Source organism: Macaca mulatta, chromosome 4 (genome assembly GCF_049350105.2).
Source record: "Macaca mulatta isolate MMU2019108-1 chromosome 4, T2T-MMU8v2.0, whole genome shotgun sequence".
In the NCBI taxonomy this organism is placed as follows: Eukaryota; Metazoa; Chordata; class Mammalia; order Primates; family Cercopithecidae; genus Macaca; species Macaca mulatta.
In genome coordinates, this window is record NC_133409.1 from 176,137,700 (window position 1) to 176,151,867 (window position 14,168).

Genomic DNA, 14,168 nt, shown 5'->3' on the forward strand with positions numbered 1-14,168 from the left:
ATGAACTGTTAATACAGTTTGGGTTGACTAAGAACTTCAGCAAACGGCAATAATGTTTCCAATCTTTCTTGAGAATCTTAAGTAAGATTTATTTAACTTTAAAAATTGTTTCATTTAACAATGTGGTCATTTACCTGATAATAGATTTAAAGATTCCTGCTCATTTGGATTTTTTTGGCCATTGATATCCATATTTTCAAATATAATAATAAGCTGTCTTTCACTAGGAAGACAGTGGCAAATATCACCTACTTTCAGTGTCTGTCAAGAAAATATTTTCTTACAGTATAGAAAAACAAAGTGGAAACTCTTAAATTGTGTAAATTAAAATCTGTAAATTCACAGTTGACTGGATGTCTCCTCTCATTGTATACTCGCAGGTTTAAGAAAACTTGAACATCTGTATCAAGATGCTAGCACTAAGCTGGACCTGGTGGCTCACACCTGTAATCCTAGCACTTCAGGAGGCCAAGGCAGTTGGATCACTTGAGGTCAGGCGTTTGAGACCAGCTTGGCCAACATGGTGAAACCCCATCTCTACTAAAAGTACAAAAATTAGCTGGGCATGGTGGCGGGCGCCTGTAATCTCAACTACTCAGGTGGCTGAGGCAGGAGAATTGCTTGAATCCGGGAGGCAGAGGTTGCAGTGAGCCAAGATCACGCCACTGCACTCTAGCCTGGGTGACAGAGCAAGACTCTATCTCAAAAAAAAACAACAACAAAACAAGATGCTAGCACTATTTGTGGCTTTTTTTTAAAGACTTTGATCTCTCAAAGTGCTGGCATTACAGGTGTGAGACACTGCGCCCAGGCTTTTTTTTTTTTTTTTTTTTTTTGAGACAGAGTCTTGCTCTGTTGTCCAGGTTGGAGTGCAGTGATGCAATCTCGGCTCACTGCAACCTCCACTTTTCGGGTTCAAGCGATTATCCTGCCTCAGCCTCCCCAGTAGCTGGGGTTACAGGTACACACCACCACTCCCGGCTCATTTTTGTATTTTTAGTAGAGACAGGTTTTCACCATGTTGGGCAGGCTGGTCTCGAACTCCTGACCTCGTGATCTGCCTGCCTTGGCCTCCCAAAGTGCTGGGATTATAGGCATGAGCCACCGCACCTGGCCTATTTCTGGCTTCTTAAAGCCATCTCAAGGACCAAATTGTCTTTTTCTCTGTACTGATTACAATGAGTTACTGTGAAAGGACAGACTCAGGCAAGCCTGTCCTACAAGAAAAACATTCTATGTGCCTTCTCTTAGGACAGAATACAAATGCTGTGTTTGCACATAAAACTATTCTCTTTCATGTATAGTGTTTTTTTGTTTTGTTTTGTTTTTACCCCAGGTTTCATTTTCTGACATTTTTAGAATACTTTCTTAATATTCTAAATGGATTTTTAAAATCTAGATTTTCTTGCACAACAATGTGAATACACTTAATACTACTGAACTGTGTGCTTAAAAATGGTTAAGATGGCCGGGCGCGGTGGCTCAAGCCTGTAATCCCAGCACTTTGGGAGGCCGAGACGGGCGGATCACGAGGTCAGGAGATCGAGACCATCCTGGCTAACATGGTGAAACCCCATCTCTACTAAAAAATACAAAAAACTAGCCGGGTGAGGTGGCGGGCGCCTGTAGTCCCAGCTACTCCGGAGACTGAGGCAGGAGAATGGCGTGAACCCGGGAGGCGGAGCTTGCAGTGAGCTGAGATCCGGCCACTGCACTCCAGCCTGGGCGACAGAGCGAGACTCCGTCTCAAAAAAAAAAAAAAAAAAAAATGGTTAAGATGGTAAATTATTTTATTTTATTTTATTTTACTTTACTTTATTTTTTGAGATGGAGTCACGCTCTGTCACCCAGGCTGGAGTACAGTGGCGTGATCTTGTCTCACTGTGACCTCTACTTCCCGACTTCAAGGCATGATAATAAATTTTACATGTGTATTTTCCCACAATTAAAAAAAACCCCACTAGCCGGGCACGGTGGCTCACGCCTGTATAATCCCCAGCACTTTGGGAGGCCAAGGCGGGAGGATCACAAGGTCAGGAGATCAAGACCATCCTGGCTAACACGGTGAAACCCCGTCTCTACTAAAAATACAAAAAATTAGCCGGCCATGGTGGCAGGCGCCCGTAGTCCCAGCTACCTGGGAGGCGGAGGCAGGAGAATGGCATGAACCCAGGAGGCAGAGTTTGCAGTGAGCCGGCATCACACCACTGCACTCCAGACTGGGCAACAGAGCGAGACTCCACCTCAAAACAAACAAACAACAAAAACAAACAAAAAAACCCCCCACTAGACTCTATCAACTTCCACTGTTTATTGGGTAGGGGTGGAGCAATAACAAAATGACCCACGCTTAGCTTCAACAGTTAGAGACTTAGAAACGTGGACAGCTTGAGTTATGTGTGTGTGATGCTGGAGTCACGTGTGGGGTGTGGGGTGTGGTGTGATCCTGCCCCTCAAACCCTCCATCATCAATTTTAAACATTCATTTCTGCCTGCTCATTCACCAGGCATGTAATAATATAGACATGTGAATTTGTCTCTTTACAGCTTATAAACCAAATGGGAAAATGAAGAGCAAATGATAATTTGTAGGCAGATCATCAGCATCAAAGCTGGCTGTGACAACATGTATAACTGCTGCTCCATAGGACAGACATTTGTTTTCTGACAATAAAGAAACATACAGCTAGAGAGCCAGGTGTTCATACTCATCACCTTTTAGAAATCCCCCTCCAAGTTTCTGACAATCCATCTATCCCTAAACTAGAAACATTTGTGGGTTTAGAGCCTGCAGCGTGCCTGGCCTTACCTCTGACTACTCAGCTCCCTTGAAGAGGATCAGCCAGCCTACTCCTGAGCGTACTGCCAAATACCACACCCTAGGTCTGCATATCCAAAGGTACAGGAAGTGGTCTGTCCAATGCCTGGGTGATTGCATCATTCTAACAAGCTTCAATGTACAAAGTTTGAGTCACTCTCCACTCTCCACATAGCTCTTCAACCCGAGTCTCCTTCCAGCCTAGCAGCAGGGCACAGGACTTCTGACACATCCCTCCACTCTTTCAGACCAGTGCTAAATTTGGAAAGCAGAAGGTCATCTGGATAAAAACAACTTTGAGCACCACTATCAGTGACCGTCCATCACATACAAAAGCAAATGAACAGGTTGAAACAAACTCATAAAAAGTTTGAACTCTTTCTCTCCCTGGGAGAGACATAGGAGGTCTCATGGGGAGGTCTCAGGCTGCACAACGAACTAGTTAAGGAATTGGTTCCCCAAAATGATCCATACCAGAGTGACCTGTAAAGCTTATTAAAAATACGGACCGGCCAGACACTGTGGCTCACACCCGTAATTGTAGCACTTTGAGAGGCCCAGGTGGGCGGATCACTTGAGGTCAAGAGATCAAGACCAGCCTGGCCAACATGGCGAAACCCTGTCTCTAAAATACAAAACTAAAAACACAAAAATTAGCTGGGCATGGTGGCGCGCGCCTGTACTCCCAACTACTAGGGAGGCTTAGGCAGGAGAATCGCTTGAACGTGGGAGGCGGAGGTTGCAGTGAGCCAAGATCACGCCACTACACTCCAGTCTGGCTAAAGAGTGATACTTCGTCTCAAAAAAAAAAAAAAAAAGGTGGACGACTGGCCAGGAGATTCTGGTGCAACAACTATGTGGTGCGGCCTCTTAATTTGATGAGGCAGGTTAGGGAGCCACTGGGTTAAAGCACTTTGGTTGGAACAGTGCTGAGTCAGCATATCAGCTCTAACGAAAGCCACAGGAATGACTAACTTACACTCTATGAGGAAGGAGGACAATCTGCAAAATTACATATATGTAATTTTATTAATAAATGTAAATTTACTAATATTAATTTATATATATATATTTTAAAAATTATTTTGACAGACTCTCGCTCTATCACCCAGGTCTGGTCTCAAACTCCTGGCCTCAACTGATCCATCCGCCTCAGCCTCCCAAAGTGCTGGGATTACAAGCATGTGCCACTGCTCCCAGCCTGCAAAATTATATTTTGAGGCAAGTTCTGATTGTGAATATTCCCTAAAACTAGTCGTTTGCCACCAAGTTCAAATGTAGGTGCTCATTCACGTCTGTGAATGATAATCACCTCTATATAGAGGACTCACAGCTCTACTTTCAGCCCTGACCCGTTTGTTGCCCCTAACTCACCTAAACCCAGCTACCCCTCCTAGCCTTTAATGCAAATCAACCCTTCAACCTCCCTTGAACACCGGCTTCCGTTCTCATTTCTGTTGATAGTCCCACCTCTCAAGATCTCTCTGGATTTAAATCCTCTGTCATCTTGTACTCTTCAAGTTTCCTGCATTCCACATCTAAACACTATAAAATGATGACAATTTTTCTTTCCTAACAACTCACAAAGCATTGTGTTCCAAGCAATTTCCATTGATACTATCCTTATCCAGGTCCCCTTGGTTCCCTGCAATAGCCATTCATGGTCCCTAAACTCTCACTCCAATGGGACCTACAAGATTAACCTTCCCCAAATCCAACTTTGACCATGTATTTCCCCTGCTCAGAATCCTTTCACAATCCCTGTTACCCGCAATATAAGGGCCTAACACTATAATCTATCATTAAATGACAGATTTCGTACTTGATCCATCTCTTCTAGCAAAGCAGACCTACTCAAATTCCCCAAATGCCCCGCAACTTCCTGCTTCTTGGCTTACCTCGCTAGGCTCATGCCACTAGGAATGCCTCTCTCTTGCTAGGTATAAAAGCATGTACAGCCTTTAAGGCCTAAGTTCAAGTCCTACCATCTCCCTTTGAAGCACTTCCTGATGGCTGCCACCTAACAGCCACCCTCCCAGAACACACCCAGCACCCCGCAACATCTGAACCTGAACCTTTCCCCCTCCCCCTCCCCTCGTTCCCTCTGCGTTCTACCTTTGACAAAGCTGAACTTGGTTCCTAGCACCCCACACAATCCTCTTGGCCCAGCCTGCTTTGCTCTCTGCCCTTTCTGGAAGTTCCTGGGCACTTTTTGTCTGACACCTTATTGACAGTCATTCATACCCTGGCTTCCTGGCAATGTCTCCCTAAAAGGAGCAAATCTCTTATACAGAAGCAGTACAGGTTCATTACTAACATTTTAGAGACTAAATAGAAGCAAGAAGAAAAAACTTTTAAAAAACTCTTATTATTCCACTTCTCAACTCACTGAAACTTTCGTATGCGAACCCATCATCTCTTTTCGTGTACTTTTTTTCTGCTTTTTTTTTTTTTGAGGCAGGATCTGGCTCTGTTGCCCAGGCTGGAGGGCAGTGGTGCAATCTCCACTCACTGCAACCTCTGCCTCCCAGGTTCAAGTGATCCTCCTGCCTCAGCCTCCAGAGTACCTGGGATTACAGGCTTGTGCCACCACACTGGGCTAATTTTTGTAGTTTTAGTAGAGAGATGAGGTTTCACCATGTTGGCCAGGCTGGTCTCCAACTCCTGAGCTCAAGTGATCCACGCACCTCAGCCTCCCAGAGTGCTGGGATTATAGGTGTGAGCCACTATGCCCGGCCTTACTAGTGTTTTTATTTAACTCTTCAACAGTTAAACTTATATTTGTCATTTAGCTGTTGAACCCTTTGACTCTTAAGGGAACATGCATATACTTACTTCTCTGTAACTCTCAAAGTGTTAGACATAGATCTGAACACACAGTAGGTGGCTCTGATGTTTAAAACATACATTCAAAAAATATTTTGGGGGTGTCAGTGAGTAAATGGTTCCAAGTACATTGCCCACAGTAATCTATGTGAAAACCTGCTATACATAGCTGATTTCTTGAAAAGTGCCCCAAAATGTATATATAAAACATTCTAAATGTACAAAAACATTCATAATATTAAGAATCCTATTGGTAATGTTTTCTTAACAGATGCTCATTCTTTAACTTGCTTTATTGATCTGATTTATAGCTAAAATGCACATCACCCTATACATAAATGTCACATGAATTCAGAGATGAAATATGGGGGAAGGGAAAAAGGATGAGAGGAAAAAGGAAGTTTGCCACTTCATTTTACTTAAATGTTTAATTTATTTGTATAGCAACAATTCAGTTTGAACCAAAATTTTAAAGTCTAATTATCTTACATAGAAGGAAATCCTGCTCCTTAACAGGGTGATACAACCTAAGATCATGAATGTGTTAATTCTTTTCAAGTTCCAAGAAAACTTTTGTATAACTCGGCTATTTTCACTCAGAATGCAAGACTATTCAAAGTATAGAATTTGTCATCTTTCTACGACAGCTGTTCTGCAGTTTAAGCAAACACCGTAAATGAAAAGAATGACTTTTGCCAATTGAACTGAAGATTATCTATCCAGAAAATAATGTAGAAAATCCAGGTGCGGTGGCTCACGCCTGTAATCCCAGCCCTTTGAGAGATTGGGAGACGAGGATGGCTTGAGCCCGCCCATGAGTTCGAGGCCAAGCTGGGCAACATGGTGAGACCTCATCGCTACAAAATTAAAACAACAACAACAACAACTAAAAAAGTCCAATCTACCTCCCCAAAGAAGGCAAACTTTTTTTTTTTAAGACGGAGGCTCGCTCTGTCGCCTAGGCTGGAGTGCAGCAGCACAGTCTCGGCTCACCGTAACCTCCGCCTTCCAGGTTCAAGTGATTCTCCTGCCTCAGCCTCCTGAGTAGCTGGGCCCACAGGCGCATGCCACCACACCGGCTAATTTTTTTTATTTGTAGTAGAGACAGAGTTTCACCATGTTAGCCAGGATGGTCTCCATCTCCTGACCTCGTGATCCACCTGCCTCGGCCTCCCAAAGCGCTGGGATCACAGGCGTGAGCCACCGCGCCAGGCCAATAAGGCCAACTGTTATTATTATTCTCATTCTACTAGTGCGACAACTTCAGCAAGGTTTATCTAGTTACCAAAACAATAAAAATAAAATAAAATAAAATAGACTGGGGATAATTACATCTCCACAAAAGTTTTCACAACAAAATAACTTCTACTTTTATATATTTAGAATATAATTCAATTGACCAGTTTTTGTCTCCTAAGAATATACTATATACTCCTTAAAGTAAAATACATCTCAATGTATGTTTCTTTATTTTAGAGTGCCTTGGATACAGAAATTTAATTCCTAAGTCAGCTTTTCAGATAACCCTGAAGAGGACAACACACCCTTTTTTTTGCTTCTGGATAAAAAGTCCCAGCAGTTGCACATTGCTTCTGGGTTTGCAGCTTCACTGCTCTTTGGGCCTTGGGTCAGCAGCCCTGCCTACATCTTGTGACTAAGGTCCATTGGACAAAACCAGATGCAAAAAAATGGGATAAAACCCAGGTAGGGTGCTCAAGAAGAGTTTGGGCTATAAACTCACACAGCGAAATTTCCCTTTGCAGTCTCATCTTTTTTTTCTTGACTTCGCTTGTTTCACTAGCATTCAAACCCAAGCCCATCCCTTTTAAATCTCCATTCCTCCCTTCCCTCATCAGGTGCCTGGCGTGTGAGGTGCCCCTGTGCTCATGAGGGAACTGGGCTGCTCTCCTTCTTCTGCTTTGAGGAGGGTCGGTTTTTTTTTTTCTTTTCCTTTTAATAAAGGCCTTTTCACGTTTGTTTCTCAGGCCTTCCTCAAATACAAAACTGTCACTGTACCCTGCTCCTTCCAACACTAGGATATCAACTTCAAACCTTTGTATGAACTAAGTGGTGAGTAGTAAAACTTCGGTAAATGTATGGCAGCCCGGGCATGCCTCTGGAAGACTCAACCCCTAACGCAAAAACATTTAGTTCGTATTCTCTGAAATAGTAAAAAACAAACACAGAGCAAAACTCCACCTCCTCCCCAGCTTTCCTTTCACGTCTTGGTTCGGTAATAAGAAAAGTTAATCCACCCCCTAGTGCAACTGCAGCCTCCTTCTCGGCCAGGCTCACCTAGAACATTCACTGCATCATTGCATCCAAGCCAAACTCAGTTACTGAGGCAACTAAGTTTTCCTTCCCAAAGGGTCACAGGGAAACACATCCCTCGGGATCCCCTGGTAACCGTCCACCGATAATGCTGGGGAACCACAACAGCAAATGACTCGCTTTCCAAGGCTGGAGCTGGCCGCCTCGGTCGGCCACAGCGGGGGTGTGCGTTGGGGGTGTGCAGCATCCAGTTACATTCCTGACCCACTTTCGTGTCCCCTCCCTCCCCCTCCTCTTCCTCCTGCTCCCCGGCAAGCCGCGAGGGCGCCAGCACTCCGAGAAGCCACCCGCGAGCACTCCCTAGACCGCTGCCGGCTGGGTGCACCCGGCGTCGGGCACTACCCGGGGGACCCCGAGGGAGCCTGCCCCCACCCCCACCGCCGGCTTCCCTGCGCGCTCCCTCCTCGATGGCGTGGACCCGCGGGCACCTGTTGGCGACCTCAGCCCCAAGCCGAGCCCCCCCCACCCCCTCTCCACCCTCACGGCAAAGTCCCCTGTGGGAGGGAATGGGAACACTGCCCAGTTCCCGTTCTGCAAACCCCGCTTTGCTAGGAGGGCGCAGGGGCCGGCGGGCAACGTCTGCACAGCTGTTCAACTTAGCAAAGTGCAAAAGCGCCGCAGCCAAGCGGCGACTGGGTGGAGGGGATACTAACCCCCCCATCACCCGCCTCCCCCGAGGCGGAGCGGGGAGATGGGGTGCGCCCGCCCCTAGCCCAAATCCTCTGGAAACCTGGGCTCCTCGCTCTCGCAGGGTGGGGATGCTGTGGAGTCCGGGCTGGGGCCGCAGGGGCGAGGGCAGGTAGCGAGCGGGTGGTGACGGGTGGGTGTGCGTTCCGGGTAGCCCGGTGCAGGAAGGGGGAGGGAAGCTGCCGTCGCAGCTGCAACTTCTGAGCGTGCAGAGCAACTCAGCAACTTTGCCTGCCCCGCGCGCCCCTCCCCCGCGCCACCGGACCGGGCCGGGGGCTGCGCGGCGCCTTCGGGGGCAGACTGGAGGTGCGGGCCAGTGGGGAGGGGACTGGGCTGGGGCTAGGGAAGTGGCACAGCCTCTCGGGGGGCAGGAGTTGGGGGGCGCAGCCACCGGCCCCGGGGCTTGGGAAGTGCGCCCGGGCCCCCACCAGCCAGGCCCTCGACTGCCGCTGGGCTCAGCGCAAGGAAGAGGGCGGAAGGATGGCGGCGGAACCATGGAAACTGTGCTGGGTGGATAAATAAGGAGAGGGCCGCGCTAGGCCGTCCCGGGCTGCCAGCATCTCGGAGGGCGGATGCAGCGCCCGGGGGAGCCGCGGCCCAGCTCGCACAAGTTGTTCTTCCCGAGCCGCCGCAGGGCTGCTGCCCTCCCGCCCGGCTCCGCGCCTCAGCCGCCCTCGGGGGGCGCCGCCTGGAGAGGCAGGCCCCAACCGGGAAGCAGGCCGCCGGCGAGGGCTACGAGGTGTGGGGCAGAGGAGAGTGTGAAGGTGACCCTGGGGTCATCAGCTGTTTGTTCCGGGTCCTAAGGACTGCGCAAAGCCCTGGCCGGTCTCGCTGGTCCCGAGAGCCTGGAAACCCCATGTGCGCGTCCCGGAAGGTGGATTCAGGTAGTTCAGACATTCAGAAGCTTCAGTGGGGCTAAACCCAGGAGTACAGGGAAAGACTGGGAACCTGGGACGACCTAGGATGGCACCCGATGTCCCCGAAGTCGTGCCCACACCTTTTCAGGGCGGCTGCCGGGAGTCTGATTGGCAACTGGGAAGCAGGATGTAAACCGGGAGGTTCTGGCCAGGCCCCTGCGCTCAACCGCACCCATTCCCTGCAAGCAAACTTAGCCTCCAACCTTCCTCCCAGAGCTCACACACCATCTGACTCACTGCCGAGTTACTGATGCTCTCTGGCCAAGCCTATTGCCTGTAAAGCTAGAGGTTGTTCAATGGTGGTATTTTAAAGTTGAGTCACTTTAGGGTGTGGGGATCTTCAGATGCAAAGGGGTTATTTCAAGTGAAAGTAAACTACCTGCACGAAGAAGCCTGGCAACCAGCTGAATGATTTAATTACATGCCATCTTAATTTAAAGAGATTTGCATGCTCATGAGGTCAGCTGGACAGTTACCTTGTGATGTGTACCTGGAAATTACTTTTTAACTGGATAAGGTCAATTAATTTCACACCACGAACGGGTGAACAGTATTTCTCTTTTTTGTTCAACATTTTTGGTTCTTTTACTTCTTTTTCTCTTTTCTCTAATCCCATGACATTATTTTCTCCTACTTCTTAATGAAAAAAAAAATCACCTTCTACCTTTTTCCTCTGAAATAATTATGAAAGTCTAGGCTAGAGCATAGTTTTCCAGAATATCATGCCAAAGAACTAAATCTTCAGTATGTCCTTAAGTTATATTTGAAAAAAGGGCTCCGAGGTCATATATCACAACACATTTATTCCCAGATACAAACAGTTTTGAATATTAACATCTCTCATGTCTTATATTTGGTGCTGTCTTAGCATTGGGTCATAGTTTAATTGGCAATAATTTTCTTTCTTAGTGGTCCATAAAATAAGGAAGTTTGAGAAATGCTGACTTAAGTTAAATCAAGTGTATTTGTTACACAAGAAAATAAATACAGCAGCGTAAGGCCTTTCAGAATCTTTGATGTGCTAAGGTGTTTGTGAATTACCACGAAGCGCTTATAATATGAAAACTTTCCTAAGTATATTTGTTCAGTCACCGTTTTTGATTTTGGTTTTTGGTGAGGATTTTGCCTAGGGTTCGTATTCCTTTTGGGTGTTGCTGCTCTGCTCTTCTAGGAATTGTGGCAGATTTGAATAGGGTTGAGAGAAATGTTCACATTTCAAAATGATGTCATTAGGAATCATCAACTGATAAACCAAATTTAGTATAATTACCGAAAAGAGACAGACCGTTTGAGGAAACATTTAAAGGCAGAACTGTTCACATTTGGCTGTAATAGAAACTGAATCAGGACCATCTTTAGGGAATTGGTTCCAGGGAACATTTAGTAAGTCAGAAATTTCATGTATCTGATATATCTAATCCATGTTACACTACCTCCTGCATTATTTTAATTTGTAGGAGTTAATAAAAATATCTTATTTAAATTAGACTGGCACTAAGCTACTCCCCAGTTACTTACAAAAAGTCCCCCAAAACATTGTTATAGAAAAATAAGAAAGGCTGGTGAGCACATAAAAGTGTACTGTAGGCTGGGCGCGGTGGCTCACACCTATAATCCCAGCACTTTGGGAGGCCAAAGCGGGAGGATCACCTGAGGTAGGGAGTTCGAGACCAGCCTGACCAATATGGAGAACCCCATCTCTACTAAAAATACAAAAAATTAGCTGGGCGTGGTGGCGCATGCCTGTAATCCCAGCTACTTGGAGGGCTGAGGCAGGAGAATCGCTTGAACCTGGGAGGTGGAGGTTGCAGCGAGCCAAGATCCCACCATTGCACTCCAGCCTGGGCAATAAGAGCGAAACTCCATCTCAAAAAAAAAAAAAAAAAAGTGTACTCTAATTAAAAAGAAAGAAAGAGCAAGAAGCAGGTACAATTTTCTAAAGACAAATAAAATGGAGATAGAAGGCCAGATGTGGTGGTTCACACATGTAACCCCAGCACTTTGGGAGGCCAAGGCAGGAGGATCTCTTGAGGACAGGATAAGACCAACCTGGGGCAACAATGTAAGAACCCATCTCTACAAAAAACTTAAAACAAAAAATTAGCTGAGCGTGTTTTCACGTGCCTGTGGTCCCAGCTACTCAGGAGACTGAGGTGGGAGGATTGCTTAAGCCCAGGAGTTTGAGGCTGCAGTGAGCTGTGATCACACCACTGCAGTCTAGTCTGAGTGACGGAGTGAGACCTTGTCTCTGGGAAAAAAAAAAAAAAATTGAGCATAGGAAAGAAAAATCTACCTCACTGATCCCTTACTAAAGGTAAGAAGTAAAGCAGAGATTTTTATAAGCAAATAACATATCCTACTTAGAATGTTTAAGATACAAATATAAAATGTGAATTTATGTACATTGGCTCATTTCACGGTACAGTAATCCTGTAAGGTAGACGGAGCCACCATACTTACCCTCGGATTGCATACCCTCCCATTCATTTATGTAACAAGCACTTATTGAGAACTTACCAGGCTCCAGACAGGACCCCGGACTTTGATGACAGAAAGACAAATATGAGAAAACCCGACTCTCTAGAAATTCAGTTTTGATAGGAGAGATGATATGTAAAATAAATAATTGTAATACAGTGTGACATGAAGGCTTAGAAAGGTTAATGACTTACCCAAGGGACCTAGAGTCAGGATTCAACTAGTCTTAAGATTTCATAAGACCCACTCTCTTCCACAATAGACATTCTCTCATTTTGGCAAATAACACCATGCAGATACAGCTTTTGACATAGACATAAAACCAAACATGTTGAATCTTAAAAGCCAGAAAGAAGTTTAGAAATTACATAGGCTAACCCACTCATTTTACAGGCCTGGAAACTGAGACAAAGAAGAGAGATACGCTCAAGGTTATACAGTTATATAACAACCACATTAGGATTAGAAGCAAGGCTTCCCCACCCCCAGCTCTGTGCACTTTAAGGCACTGCCCTACAGTAAGACACAGTGAGAAGAAGTCTCAATAGAGCCTGTTTCCACTGCTGCGCAGTGTTTGGGCCTATCTCAATAAAGGCCTAGAGTGATTGTTGAATCAGTGATAAAATGTCCCATGACTAAGCACTTATTTAAAGACATATTTCTCAGAGGAACTGTAAGGGGATTTCAGCTGTGTGAGTTCCTTAAAAAACAGCCACCATCCTCAGAAGTTGAAGATACAGTTGATTTTAAAAAGTAAACAAACATGGGATGTTTGGGGAAATTTGAATACTATATATTAAAGACTATTAAGGAATTATTGTTACTGGTTTGAGTATTAGTGAATTTGTGATCATACCATAGTTTTCAAAGAGTTCTCATGTCTTAGACATCCATCATGAAATATTTGCACCAAAATGATGTGATGTCTGGTATTAAAATAATACAGCTTTTTTTTTTTGATGGGGGTAGAAAATGAAAAATATAAATGAAATAAGATGCCATCTGCTGAAGCTGTGTGGTAGGCATGTGAGAATTCATTATACTATTATGTCTACTTTTGTGTATCTTTAAGAATTTCTAAAATAAAAAGGCCTTCTTTTTTGTCTATATGAAAGAAAAATGCTTTCCCTTCATTTTAGTTATGCACAGAAAGGGATACGCTCTATTTATTTCAGCCAGCTAACATTCTTCCTATGGAATATTAAGTTAGTCCCAATGCCACATCATCATGGAATCTATAGTATCATTAAGGGCCTCTTTGTGGCTAAGAAGAGTTGGTGCATTTCTGTTTTTATTATAAGATTTATAGAGCTGGTTTATAATACTGTATTCTTAATTGTATGGGTAATATATTTAAAACACATGTGGTAGCTACAGTTCTGGTTCTATTTGGAATGACTTTGGATTTTTTTCCCTTTCTGTTCATATAAGGTGTATCTGCATCTGGAAACGATCAAAATCTCACAAAGACAACACAATGAATGTGGTTAATTTAAGGGATAGACACCACTGAGGTTATAAGCAAGATCACTATCATTCAATAAATATTTGATTGGCAAAACTTCTGGTTTTGTAGGGAGCTGGAAAACTGTAACATGGGCGGGGTTTCTAAGCACATGGAAATGAAACTAATGGCAAGATGAGACTAACTTCACGTACTCAGATGCTTAGGGGAAAAATATTGTTATTTCACCTTGCTTAAATTACAGAAAAACACTTTAAGGATGTGTTGAGCATCCCTTCCTGCTTTCGCATCATATTTCTGCTCTAAGTCAGTGGTTCCCAGTTGGTGGCTAAATACTCCCTCAGGGACACCGAGTTACTGCAAAGGGTCAATGGTGCTTTATGTGCACCCAGCACTTCCTGCAAATGGAATAATAGTACTGGCATAAAAAGGCACTCTGTCCAAATGTATGTCTTTGTCATTAATTAATAAACCACAAATTCATTTAGAAGCATTTTTACATTTATACATCTTTACATTATTATTTTGTTATGTATCTTTTGTTTATGTATTTATTTTTTTGAAACAGAGCCTCCCTCTGTCACCCAGGCTGGAGCACAGTGGTGTGATCTCGGCTCACTGCAACCCCTGCCTCCTAGGTTCGAGT

At 44.9% G+C, this 14,168-nt stretch overlaps 1 protein-coding gene across 1 annotated transcript in view; it reads right to left on the minus strand.

Annotated features, from left to right (window-relative positions):
• Positions 1–8,810, minus strand: part of RREB1 (ras responsive element binding protein 1) — a 201,365-nt gene extending 192,555 nt beyond the window's left edge. Inside the window, exon 1 of the mRNA XM_078000970.1 lies at positions 8,706–8,810. The gene's annotated coding sequence lies outside the window, so the exon portion shown is untranslated. The remainder of the gene's footprint in view (positions 1–8,705) is intronic.
• Positions 8,811–14,168: the final 5,358 nt, after the last annotated feature.